The sequence below is a fragment of the Cygnus olor genome, chromosome 32, assembly GCF_009769625.2.
Source record: "Cygnus olor isolate bCygOlo1 chromosome 32, bCygOlo1.pri.v2, whole genome shotgun sequence".
NCBI classification, from domain to species: Eukaryota; Metazoa; Chordata; class Aves; order Anseriformes; family Anatidae; genus Cygnus; species Cygnus olor.
In genome coordinates, this window is record NC_054089.1 from 606863 (window position 1) to 617518 (window position 10656).

At 54.5% G+C, this 10656-nt stretch overlaps 1 long non-coding RNA gene across 1 annotated transcript; it reads left to right on the forward strand.

The window, feature by feature from the left end:
• The first annotated feature begins 2265 nt into the window (after positions 1–2265).
• Positions 2266–2987, forward strand: LOC121062565. Its single transcript, XR_005815607.1, has 3 exons — positions 2266–2363; positions 2483–2630; positions 2886–2987. It is a non-coding gene; the product is annotated as an uncharacterized LOC121062565 (long non-coding RNA).
• Positions 2988–10656: the final 7669 nt, after the last annotated feature.

Consider the following 10656-nt stretch of genomic DNA (forward strand, 5'->3'; position numbering starts at 1 on the left):
CAGCAGGCAGGGCATGGCTCTGGGGCGGTTCCCCCACAGGAGTGTTCCCTCTCCTCCAAGGGAGGCCCTAGAGAGAGAGTGCTGGTCTCAGGGGTCACCCTGCTGTGCAGCAGACATGGGACTATGCACTAAATATATATTGTAAAGCAGATCAGGGCACCTGCCCTGAAATGGTTAGGATGTTCTGGAATACTGTGGTTTCAGCTTCAGATTGTGCAATTGATAAAATCTCCCTACCATTGATCAGAAACCTCGTGCTCGCTAATGGTCAGTGGTACTGAAATAAGTGTTTGGGAGTGCCAGTTCAAATCTAGAGCCACATCTCAGCCATGCTATTCTTAATCCATCACGAGATACTGGATCCATGGGGGCCCACGTTGGCAGAGCAGACGCAGGCACTTGCATGCCTCCCCTGGGGATGGTGCTGGCTGTTGACGGGGAGATGTGCCCATGGGGCTGTGTGTGCCCTGCCCCACACGTGTTCAGCGCTGTTGCAGGACACAAGATCAATATGCGGCTCAGTCTGGGCAGTACCAGGCATGCTGCAGACACTCAGCCTGTCCCTTTCTCCTGCCAGGCAGTGTGGCCAGCTCCCCATCAAGGCCGTCACCCCCAGGTGAGTGATTCCCTCCTACACCTCCAGGGACCACAGCATTGGGAGTGGGAATGCCGGGCTGCTCTCCCCAGGACACAGGGCCATGCAGGAGCTTCATCAGGCAGGAGGTGCGCCGGCTGCAGGGGCACGTCCTGATCCATGCCTCTCCCCATCACACCCTGCTGCCCTCATGCCCTCTGTCCCCCAGCTCCCCATGCCCGGCTCCCGCACGCCCTCCCCACAGGCACAGCACTGGCAGTGGCGGCCGTCGGCCTCGTCCTCCTGGCTGCAGGCAGCTGGTTTGCCATCAGGAAAGGTGAGGGAGTGGGGGAGGATGGGGGGAAAGGCTGAGGCCATGGGGGTCCTGCTGCGGGGCTGGTGCAGTGGGAAAGGCGGTGGGGGGGACCTGCGGGTGCGCAGCTGGGGCAGACGGTGCGTGGGGGTGCTGGCTGTGGGCAGCCCAGCTGGGGAGGCTGCTGAGGGAGCTGGGGAGCTTCAGCCTTCGTCCCCCAGCCCCGAGATGGGAGCCAGGGCTGGGCAGCAACTTGGCCTGCGCACCTCAGCCACTGTTCTTCTTGCAGGTGCCTGCAGAGGGAGATGCCCAAGGTGAGCACCAAGGGCTCCTGGCTGGGGGGTTTGCAGGAGGGAGTCGGGGGCATGGCGGGGCCCTGGGGTGCTCCTTGGCGAGGGGCAGTGTTGTCTTTGTGTATGGCTGTATTCCCCTTGCTGGAGGCAGAGAAGACGGTTCTTTTCATGAGCTCGACTCCAGCTCAAAAACTCATGTAGGAAAGCACCATCCAAAAGCATCTCTAACAGAGCCCCTTCTCCAGAAGCGCACATGCACACCCCAGAACCATTCCTATTCGTCTGCAGGCAGCAGCACGTTGACAGCCCCAAGACGGAAGACAACAACAACGGCGAAGTGCAGTGTGAGTACTACCTCCTCCCTCAGGGGAATCCATACACCCCTCTGACCGTGGGCATCCCATGCACCTGTCCATAAAATCCCACCACTTCATTTCCCACTGGGAAATAAAAATCCCTGCCCGTTCATCAAGGCCAGGTTTCTCTCCAGCACCTCACGTCCTGCTTCTTCCTTGCATGCAGAGTGTGGCTGCTGCCTGCACAAGGGACATGGCAGAATCCCAGTGCTCCCAGGGACAAAGCCCATTTCCTTGGGGGTAGTCCTTTCCCAGCCTCTCTGGCCTCAAATTGCAATTCCCCTGCTCCGTACTCCGCTTTTCTCTCTTCTTATATTTTCTGTCACAGTGATATCTTCTTAAAAGACCAGTCCAAACCAAAGCACAGCAATGAAGGCTGTGGCTGTGTACTTGCACTGCTGGGCAAAATATCTTATAGCTTGCTCTGAAAACACAGGCAGCAGCCAAGGGAGGATGTTGTGGCTGGGCAACAGGCTATAGATATATCCCCACCCGACGTGTACCTCGCTTGAGTTCCAGCACGACCTTGTTTTCCCACACCTGCACAGAGCAGCTTGCAAGGTGTGCTGACTGTGCAAAGAGAGGAGATGCCACAGAATGGTGAAAATGCACCAAAACCTCAGCATCTCTTCTCCACCACTGCTTGCTGCATGTCCCAGGTCAGGATGAAAGGAGGGGAAATGTGGCCGGGCATTCAGTGCTGACCCCAGGCAGCTCATGACCAAGGTCAGTCTGGGTCTCAGTCCCCCTCCAACAGGCAGCAAGGGCTCATGGTGTATTTTTTTGCCCCCACAGACTCCACCATCGCCCACGTTCAACGGGACAGGGTGAGTCGTGGCACAGCTGTGCACAGCTCCTTTCTGCACTCCTGCAGCCTGGTGCCTGCTCGTTGTGCAGGGCTCACAGTCAGCAGCTGAAGTAACAGGGCTTTCTTTTCCCCCTAAAGCCTCCTCCCGTGCAGCAGATGAGCGACACCACGACGTATGCTACAGTGACCCGCACCCAGACCCAATAGCGCTGCCACAGGGCAAGGGCACAGGAGCCTTGCCCATGGTTGCCTTTGCTCTCTTGCAGAGGGCTCCTACAGCCGTAAGGTGGGGCTGGGGGTATACTTTGGGCTTCTTTGGGGTTTGCTTTCACAGGGAAATGCTGTGTGTGTCTAGCCAAGAGGACTGATATCTCTCTTTGCAATACATTAAGACCTCTTATATATATCAGGTATATGAAATTAGAGTGTGAGTGAAAACTCCTTCCTGTGCTCTGTGGAAGATGTGTATACATAAACTGTATGATAAAGTCACGGGGGTGCTCTTCTATGCACCCACGCAGATGCACATTTGGACCTACAGGGACAGATAGCACTGCAGGAATGTGCTCGCATGTGTGTGCCAATGGGTGTGTGCACTGAAGATTTGGTTTGGTTACATGATAAATAAACATCTCTAACTTTGTGTTCTTGATGGCACCTCCGTCTCATGCAGACACATAGGGAATTGGACAGAGTAGACAGACACCAAGAGACAAAAGGGTGGTGGTGTCGACCGGAAGGGATGTGAAACGCCTTCCAGACAGACCTTGCCGAGAAGAACTACACCATCTCGTTTCTGTTTCGGGTGGCTTTATTGACAGCTGGCAGCTCGGCCGGGCTTTCCCCAGTGTTCTCCGCCTCTCTCAAAGAACCAGCTGCATCGCCTCTCAGTTGCTCAGCTTTTCGCATACCGTGGGTGTTGAGAGCAGTTGGATTGAGAGAGCTGCAAAACACAAGCCAGAACAAGGAGTAGCCTTGCTCTCCCGCTGCCCACCATGGGGAAATGCTGTTAGAATGGAAGGAGGGGGATTCTGCCACCACACAGCCATGGGAACCTCCCAGGTTCCTGCCATCGGATGCACTTTTGGCTTGTATTTGCTCTCCAACAGCCTGCCCTCTTGCAGCCATCATGTGCACGCTCAGCCTGCAAGGCTGGGCTTGGGCTGAACTCACCTTCACTCTGCCCATCTCATCCACGTTGGCATCTGGAGGGAGAACCTGAGTTAGTGTCCAGCCACACGCAGCAGGTAGGGATTCCCCACCCCTCACCACAATTGCTCCCAAGGCCACGGATTGCCGTGGCAAAGGCATTCACAACTTCTCCTAGAGGAGAAGGGTGAAGAAGGGACTGGCACTTAGAGTACTGGCTGGGATTATCAGAAGAGTCCTCAGCCCTGCCAGCACCATGGAGAGGCATAGGGAGAGCAGAGAGAAAAGGTGCTGAAGGTCCTCAGCAACACTTCCACAACCCCCCTAGTTCCGGGAAGAAGAGCACCCCAGGGCTCTGGAGTGCCCACGACTCCCTCCTGCAAACCCCCCAGCCAGGAGCCCTTGGTGCTCACCTTGGGCATCTCCCTCTGCAGGCACCTGCAAGAAGAGCAGTGGCTGAGGTGTGCAGGCCAAGTTGCTGCCCAGCCCTGGCTCCCATCTTGGGGCTGGGGGATGAAGGCTGAAGCTCCCCAGCTCCCTCAGCAGCCTCCCCAGCTGGGCTGCCCACAGCCAGCACCCCCACGCACCATCTGCCCCAGCTGCGCACCCCCAGGTCCCCCCCACCGCCTTTCCCACTGCACCAGCCCTGCAGCAGGACCCCCACGGCCTCAGCCTATCCCCCTCGCCTTCCCCCACTCCCTCACCTTTCCTGATGGCAAACCAGCTGCCTGCAGCCAGGAGGACGAGGCCGACGGCCGCCACTGCCAGTGCTGTTCCTGTGGGGAGGGCATGCGGGAGCCGGGCATGGGGAGCTGTGGGAGAGAGGGTGTGAGGGCAGCGGGGTGTGATGGGGAGAGGCAGGGAGCAGGACGTGCCCGTGCAGCCAGCACACCCGCATTTTCATCCTCACCTGAGGAGCTGTGGATGTTGGTGGTGCTCTCACCTGCACTTGAACCTTGGGGCAAAGTGGGTTTTTCTTAGTAGGGCCAAGACCTTGCACAACACCTCGCCCATGCCCATGTCCACACTCTTGGACCTTGCTGGGTAGGCACTCTCCCACCCCTCTGTCTCAAACCAGCACCACTGTCGTCTCCCCTTTGTTTACCGGACCACACTTTTACTCACATATAGGCTATAGCTCATCTCATGACAATCACATGATTTCCCTGGCCACAGGCACATCAATGTAAAGGGCAGACCTTGGAGCAACCCTATCTCAACCCAGGTTCGGTCGACATCCCCAGCCCTTGCTCTCTGTGCCTCTGCAGAGCACAGCCCCATGTCTCCAGCAGATGTGGATAGCTTGAGAGCAGCTCTCTCTCTAGGGGCTCCCTTGGAGGAGAGGGAACACTCCCGTGGGGGAACCACTCCATAGCCATACCCTGCCTGCTGCAGCATAAAGATAAAGCCTCAGCACTGTCCACGTCCCTTCTGCCTTCACCACCCTGGGGCCGTGTCTCACCTGGCACAGACAGGGTCCAGGGAGCACTGAGAGCGGAGCTCCTTACCCAGTTGCTCTCATTTCTCCGCTGGTACCCACACGTGTACGTCCCAGCACTTCTCGAGGTGATTTTCACAACTAGAGGGTAGATGATCCTCCCATGCTGGGCTTCCAGGCTGAACTCCTCCAGCCCATTCTTGCAGAAGACAACTCGCGTAGCAGGAAACTGAGCATCAATGGTACATTGAAAGAAAACTATTTCCCCCTCCTGGGCACTGGAAGCATTGAGGAACAGGACTGCAGCCTGGTAGTTACCTGGAGGGAAGGTACAGGAATTCCCCAGGCAAGCATTAATGATTGCCGGGTGGCAAAGCCAACTGCATGCCAAGGCTAGAAATGCCTGTTCTCTTGGGGTTTACAGGGGGAATTGTTAGGGAATAATTCTCTCTTCCCATCTCCTTCCCCAGGACACATTCATTTTCGGGACCCACCTCCATCTTCCTAAAATCCTGGGGAGCTGCAGATGTCCTGGGTGGTCAAGACAGCACCTGCAGCTTGGGGCAGAGAGCGCTTTGCTTAGAGGGGCAGTGACATCCTGCCTTCCCCAAAACAACTCTGCCCCACTGTGCTGCACACCTGCCCCACACACGCTGTCCCCATCCTCCCCTGTGCCCACCTCGGGCATCTCCTGCCCCCAGCAGCAGCCCTCCAGCCCTCAGACCCCACACCCAGCAAGGCCCCAACTCACAGAGCACCAGCAGCAGGACGGCAGGGCCAGAAGGAGACAGCCTTGCCCATGGCGCCTGCCCCAGCATCTTTTGGGGCTCTGCATTTGGGGAGCACCGTGTGCTTCAGGTGTCTGCTTTGCTCTGAGCTGGGGATGGTGGGACAGAGGCTTGCAGTGCAGCTGGGACCTGTGCTGTGTGCTTTCTGTGACCGCCTGAGCCTGGCCCACACTAAGCATCTCTCTCATCAGCAGAGCCCTGCCTCAGCCCCTGCTACATCTGCTGCTTTTGTTGAGCCCCCACTGTTATTTCTGTCCTCTCACACACCGCAACTCATGCTGTTTTTATGTGTATCTCAAGGGCAGTATTCTTCCAACAGAGGCTTCATGCCTGTTTTCCCCTTGCCAGATTTGGCTCATAGTTTTGCAGCTCTCCATCAGGCTAGCAAACATCTGCAGCGTCTCCCAAATCCTTTTCCATCCCTTCCACACCCATGGGGGCACAGCACTGCTGCATCCACTGCCGATGCTCAGCCCCTGTACTCTAGTTGCTTGTTCAAGGCTGTGCAGCCTGAGCCCCTCTGCCTGCCAGCAGCTCCATGGGGAGACCTGGTGCTGCAGCCTGTGTCCTGTGCAGGAAGGGAGTCACTTAAACACCATGTCTTGGGGGTGTCTGGCAAGGAGGCACTGGCTCCTTTCCCCAAGTCTCTGCCTTTCCTACCCTTTCTGAGTGCACCTGGAAACATGCTCCTTGCTGTTGAAAAAAGAGCACTTTGTGCCACTGGATGGTCATGAGCCAGCTAGTGGTGAGCAATTACATTTTGCCTCTCTCCGTTTTGGCCTATTGTTGGTTTTTTTCCTCTTTTCCTTACCTGATGGTGGTTTTATTTTGCTGGGCTGCTGAACTCCACCACAACCACTCTCCAACTTCCTTCGTCAGAAAATGAAGATAAGGAAGTGTGTTGGAAAGAACAAAACAGGCTCACGGGTCGAGAGAAGGATAATTTAATTAAAGGGAAAATTAAGAGGGGAAAAACAAGCAAAGGCCATGCAGAAGAACGGAGAGAGAAAAAGAAATCATCCTCTACTTCCCATCAACGAGCAATGTTGGACCATGTGTGGGGAAGCAAGGCCTCGATATGCGTAGCAGTTGTTTGGGAGGACAGGCTTATTCATAATGAGTGACCCCCCTCTCCTTCCCCTTTCCCACCTATTATTGCTGAGTGTGTGTGGTGGTTTTAGTCGGATGGGCAGCCGAGCTCCACCACAACAGCTCTCTCACTCCCCCTCCTCAAAGAGGAACGGGGAGAAAATACAATGAAAAGGGCTCAAGGGTTGAGATAAGGACAAGGAGAGCGCACAGTAATTATTGTGACGGGCAAAACAGACTCAGCGTAGGGAGATAGTAAGATTTATTGCCTATTACTAACAAGCTAGAGAAGTGAGAAACAAAGGAAAGAAACCAAAAGCACCTTCCCCCCCATCCACCCTCTTCCACCTCCTCCCCCCGAGCGGCGCAGGGGAATGGGGGAATGGGGGTTATGGTCAGTCTATAGCACTTCTTCTCTGCCGCTCCTTCTCGGTCACGCTCATCCCCTGTGCTGTGGGGTCCCTCCCAGGGGATGCAGTCCTTGCTGAACTGATCCAGCGTGAGCTGCCCACAGGAAGCAGCTCTTCAAGAACTGCTCCAGATATGGGTCCGTACCATGGGGTCCATCCCTCAGGAGCGAACTGCTCCAACCTGGATCCCCCACGGGCAGCAGCTCCTGCCACGTCACCTGCTCCTGCGTGGTCTCCTCTCCACGGGCTGCAGGTCCAACCCGGAATCTGCTCCTGCAGTGGTCTTCCACAGGCCACGGCCTCCGTCAGTGCAGGTCCACCTGCTCCACCGTGGTCTCCTCCATGGGCTGCAGCGTGGAACCCCACTCCACCGTGGTACTTCATGGGCTGCAGGGGGACAGCCTGCTTCACCATGGTCCTCACCACAGACCACAGGGGACTTCTGCTCCGGCACCTGGAGCACCTCTCACCCTCCTTCTTCACTGACCTTGGTGCCTGCAAGGCTGTTCTTCACTCCTCTCACTCTCCCAGCTGCTGTGTGGCACAGCGTTTTTTTCCCCCATCTTAAATATGCTCTCACAGAGGCGCAAAACAACATCACTTATTGGTTCAGCTCTGCTCAGCAGCGGGGCCCCTACCAAACATGGGGCAGCTTCAAGATCCGTCTCACAGAAGCCACCCCTATGGCCCCCCGCTACCAAAACCTTGCCACGTAAACCCACTACAGTGTGACATCCTGTGCTATGGAAAACCCCTTTGGTCGGTTTAGGGCAGCTGCCCTGGTGATGTCCCCTCCCCACCTCTTGCCCACCCGCAGACCTACTGGCTCTGGTGGTGGGGTTGGAAATAGTCTTGATGCTGTGCCATGGCTGTTCAGCAATAGACAAATCCTTGGTGTGGTACCAGTGCTGTTCTAGCTACAAGTGCAACGCACAGCACTGCACGGGCTGCTGCAGGGAAAGTTATCTCCATCCCAGCCAGACCCAGCACCCCTTAATATACCCTGGTTATATCAACACATCTATTTCCTAACTTTTGTCCTCTTGATTCTCTTGTCCTGATCCCATTGGGGTTTGACTGGGCAAGCAGCTTTGTTCTGCTTGCCTGCCCACTGGATTTAAACCTCAATTGCTCTTTCTGGCACACTACATGGGGCTGCAGTTGTGGAGATAACCACAGATTTGGGCAGGAAATTTACAGAAGACTCCTCTTTGTTCTATTTGTTTAACAATTACTTTTTGGGATGTTGATGTATTTGCACTAGATGATCTTTCAGGGTCCCATCCAATCCCTAACATTCTGTGATTCTGGGATTCTGTGCTACCAGAGCATTTCCAGAGAAGCCCTCCTCCCCTCCCCTCAGTAGTCTCTTTTCAGACAGCTTTCCCCACTTATTGCCAGTTGGGCTCATTTCAGACTCCAGTGCAGACAACAGTTGACATCCCCCTGTCCCTCCAGAAATACAGAGGGGTTCTGCCACCGATAACCTGATGGCGGTAGGGTCCTTTGTGTGCCAGTGTCTACCAGAGCCTCGCACTCCCATGGGTCTCATGTACAAGGCCTTTGCATCCACACTGTCCAGTCAATGCCATTGACCATTTTCTGCACATGGCTGGTGGCAAGGCCCTTCCAGTCCTGCTCAGAGTGGCCATTACTTCATCCTAGCAAATGCAAACAGGAGAGCGGCCTAGCAATGTCTCCCTCCAGCTCCCTCAGCATCCTTGAGTACATTCCGTTATGGGAGCATTGCCATGGGGGTCGACAAGCCGCATGGTTGGTGATAACATCGGGCTCTTAACCATGAGGCCATGAGGAAGGTGAAGAAGTTAGAAGAAACAAAGAAGGGTTATTCAGGAGACTCAATGCTGTCTCAAACTACTTGTTCTCCAACCATTAAGACATGGAAGTTGCTAAGTGTTTGCCATTGCCGAGCAAAGTTGTTAACCAATGAATAGTTAGTGGAAAAGTACTGCTGTAGAGCTAAAGGTATAAGAAGGGAGCCTGTCCTCAGTAAAGAAGTTGAAGTTATGTCGTCAATAAAGAGATGAAGTTATGATCCTTAAAGAACCCTGGCCTCTGTGTGGTCATTACGCCACATCCCATCAGGACCCATGAATTTATGGATGTCCAGCTTGCTTAATCGGTCCTTAACCCAGCCCTCATCAACCAAGGAAAACTCCTCCTTTTTCCCAACTTCCTCTGGGGCCTCAGGGGTATGGGACTCCTTCGGACAGCCTCCAGTATCATAGACAGAGACAAAGAAGGCATTCAGTAACTCCGCCTTCTCTTTATCTTCTGTCACCAGGGCACCCACCTCATTCATCAGTGTACCTCCATTGCCTCTAGTGCTACTTTTATCTGCAATGTATTTGTAGAAGCCCTTTCTGTTGCCCCTGACCCCTCTTGCAAGGTTTAATTCTAAGGAGGCCTTAGTTTTCCTAGTTGCCTCCCTACATCCTCTGACAACAGTCTTATATTCCTCCCAAGTGGCCGGACCCTCCTTCCATGATCTGTAGACTCTCCTCTTCCACTTGTGTTTGCCCAGCAGTTCCCTCTTTAACCATGCAGGTCTCCTGGCTCTCTTTCCTGACTTCTTATCTGTTGGGATGCTCGGATCTTGAGCTGGGAAGAAGCACTCCTTGAACACTAACCAACTGTCCTGGGACCCTTTTCCTTCAGGTACCTTGTCCCATGGGATTTCCCCTAGCAATTGCGTGAAAAGGCCAAAGTTGTCCCTACTGAAGTCCATTTCGAGTCCGAGATTCTGCTCGGTGTTCTGTTCCTGCCCCATGAGATCCTGAACTGCACCATCTCCTGGTCGCTGCAACCAAGGCTGCCCTCAACCTTCAGTCTTGAGAAGAGAAGACTGAGAGGAGATCTTATCAATGTATAAAAATACCTTAATTGTGGGAGAGAGTGGGATTTGGCCAACCTCTTTTCATTTGTTTGTGGGGATAGGACAAGGGGAATGGTCAAAAAATGGAGCACAGAAAGTTCCACACCAACATGCGGAAGAACTTCACAGTGAGGGTGACAGAGCACTGGAACAGGCTGCCCAGGGAGGTTGTGGAGTCTCCTTCTCTGGACATATTCAAGTCCCGTCTGGACACGTACCTGGGCAACCTGCTCTAGGGAAACTGCTTTGGCAGGGGGGTTGGACTCGATGATCTCTTGAGGTCCCTTTCAACCCCTACAATTCTGTGATTTTGTAATTCTGTGATTCACCGCTCCAACCAGCCCCTCCTTGTTAGTGATGACAAGATCCAGCAGTACTCCTCTCCTAGTTGGAACGTCTACCATTTGCATCAGGAAGTTATCATCAGTGCTGGATGAACCACTACTGGAGGAACCTCCTGGACTGGATGGCTGGCTGAGAAGGTCTTCCAGCAAATGTCAGGGTAGTTGAAATCCCCCACAATAACCAGGGCATGTGATCAT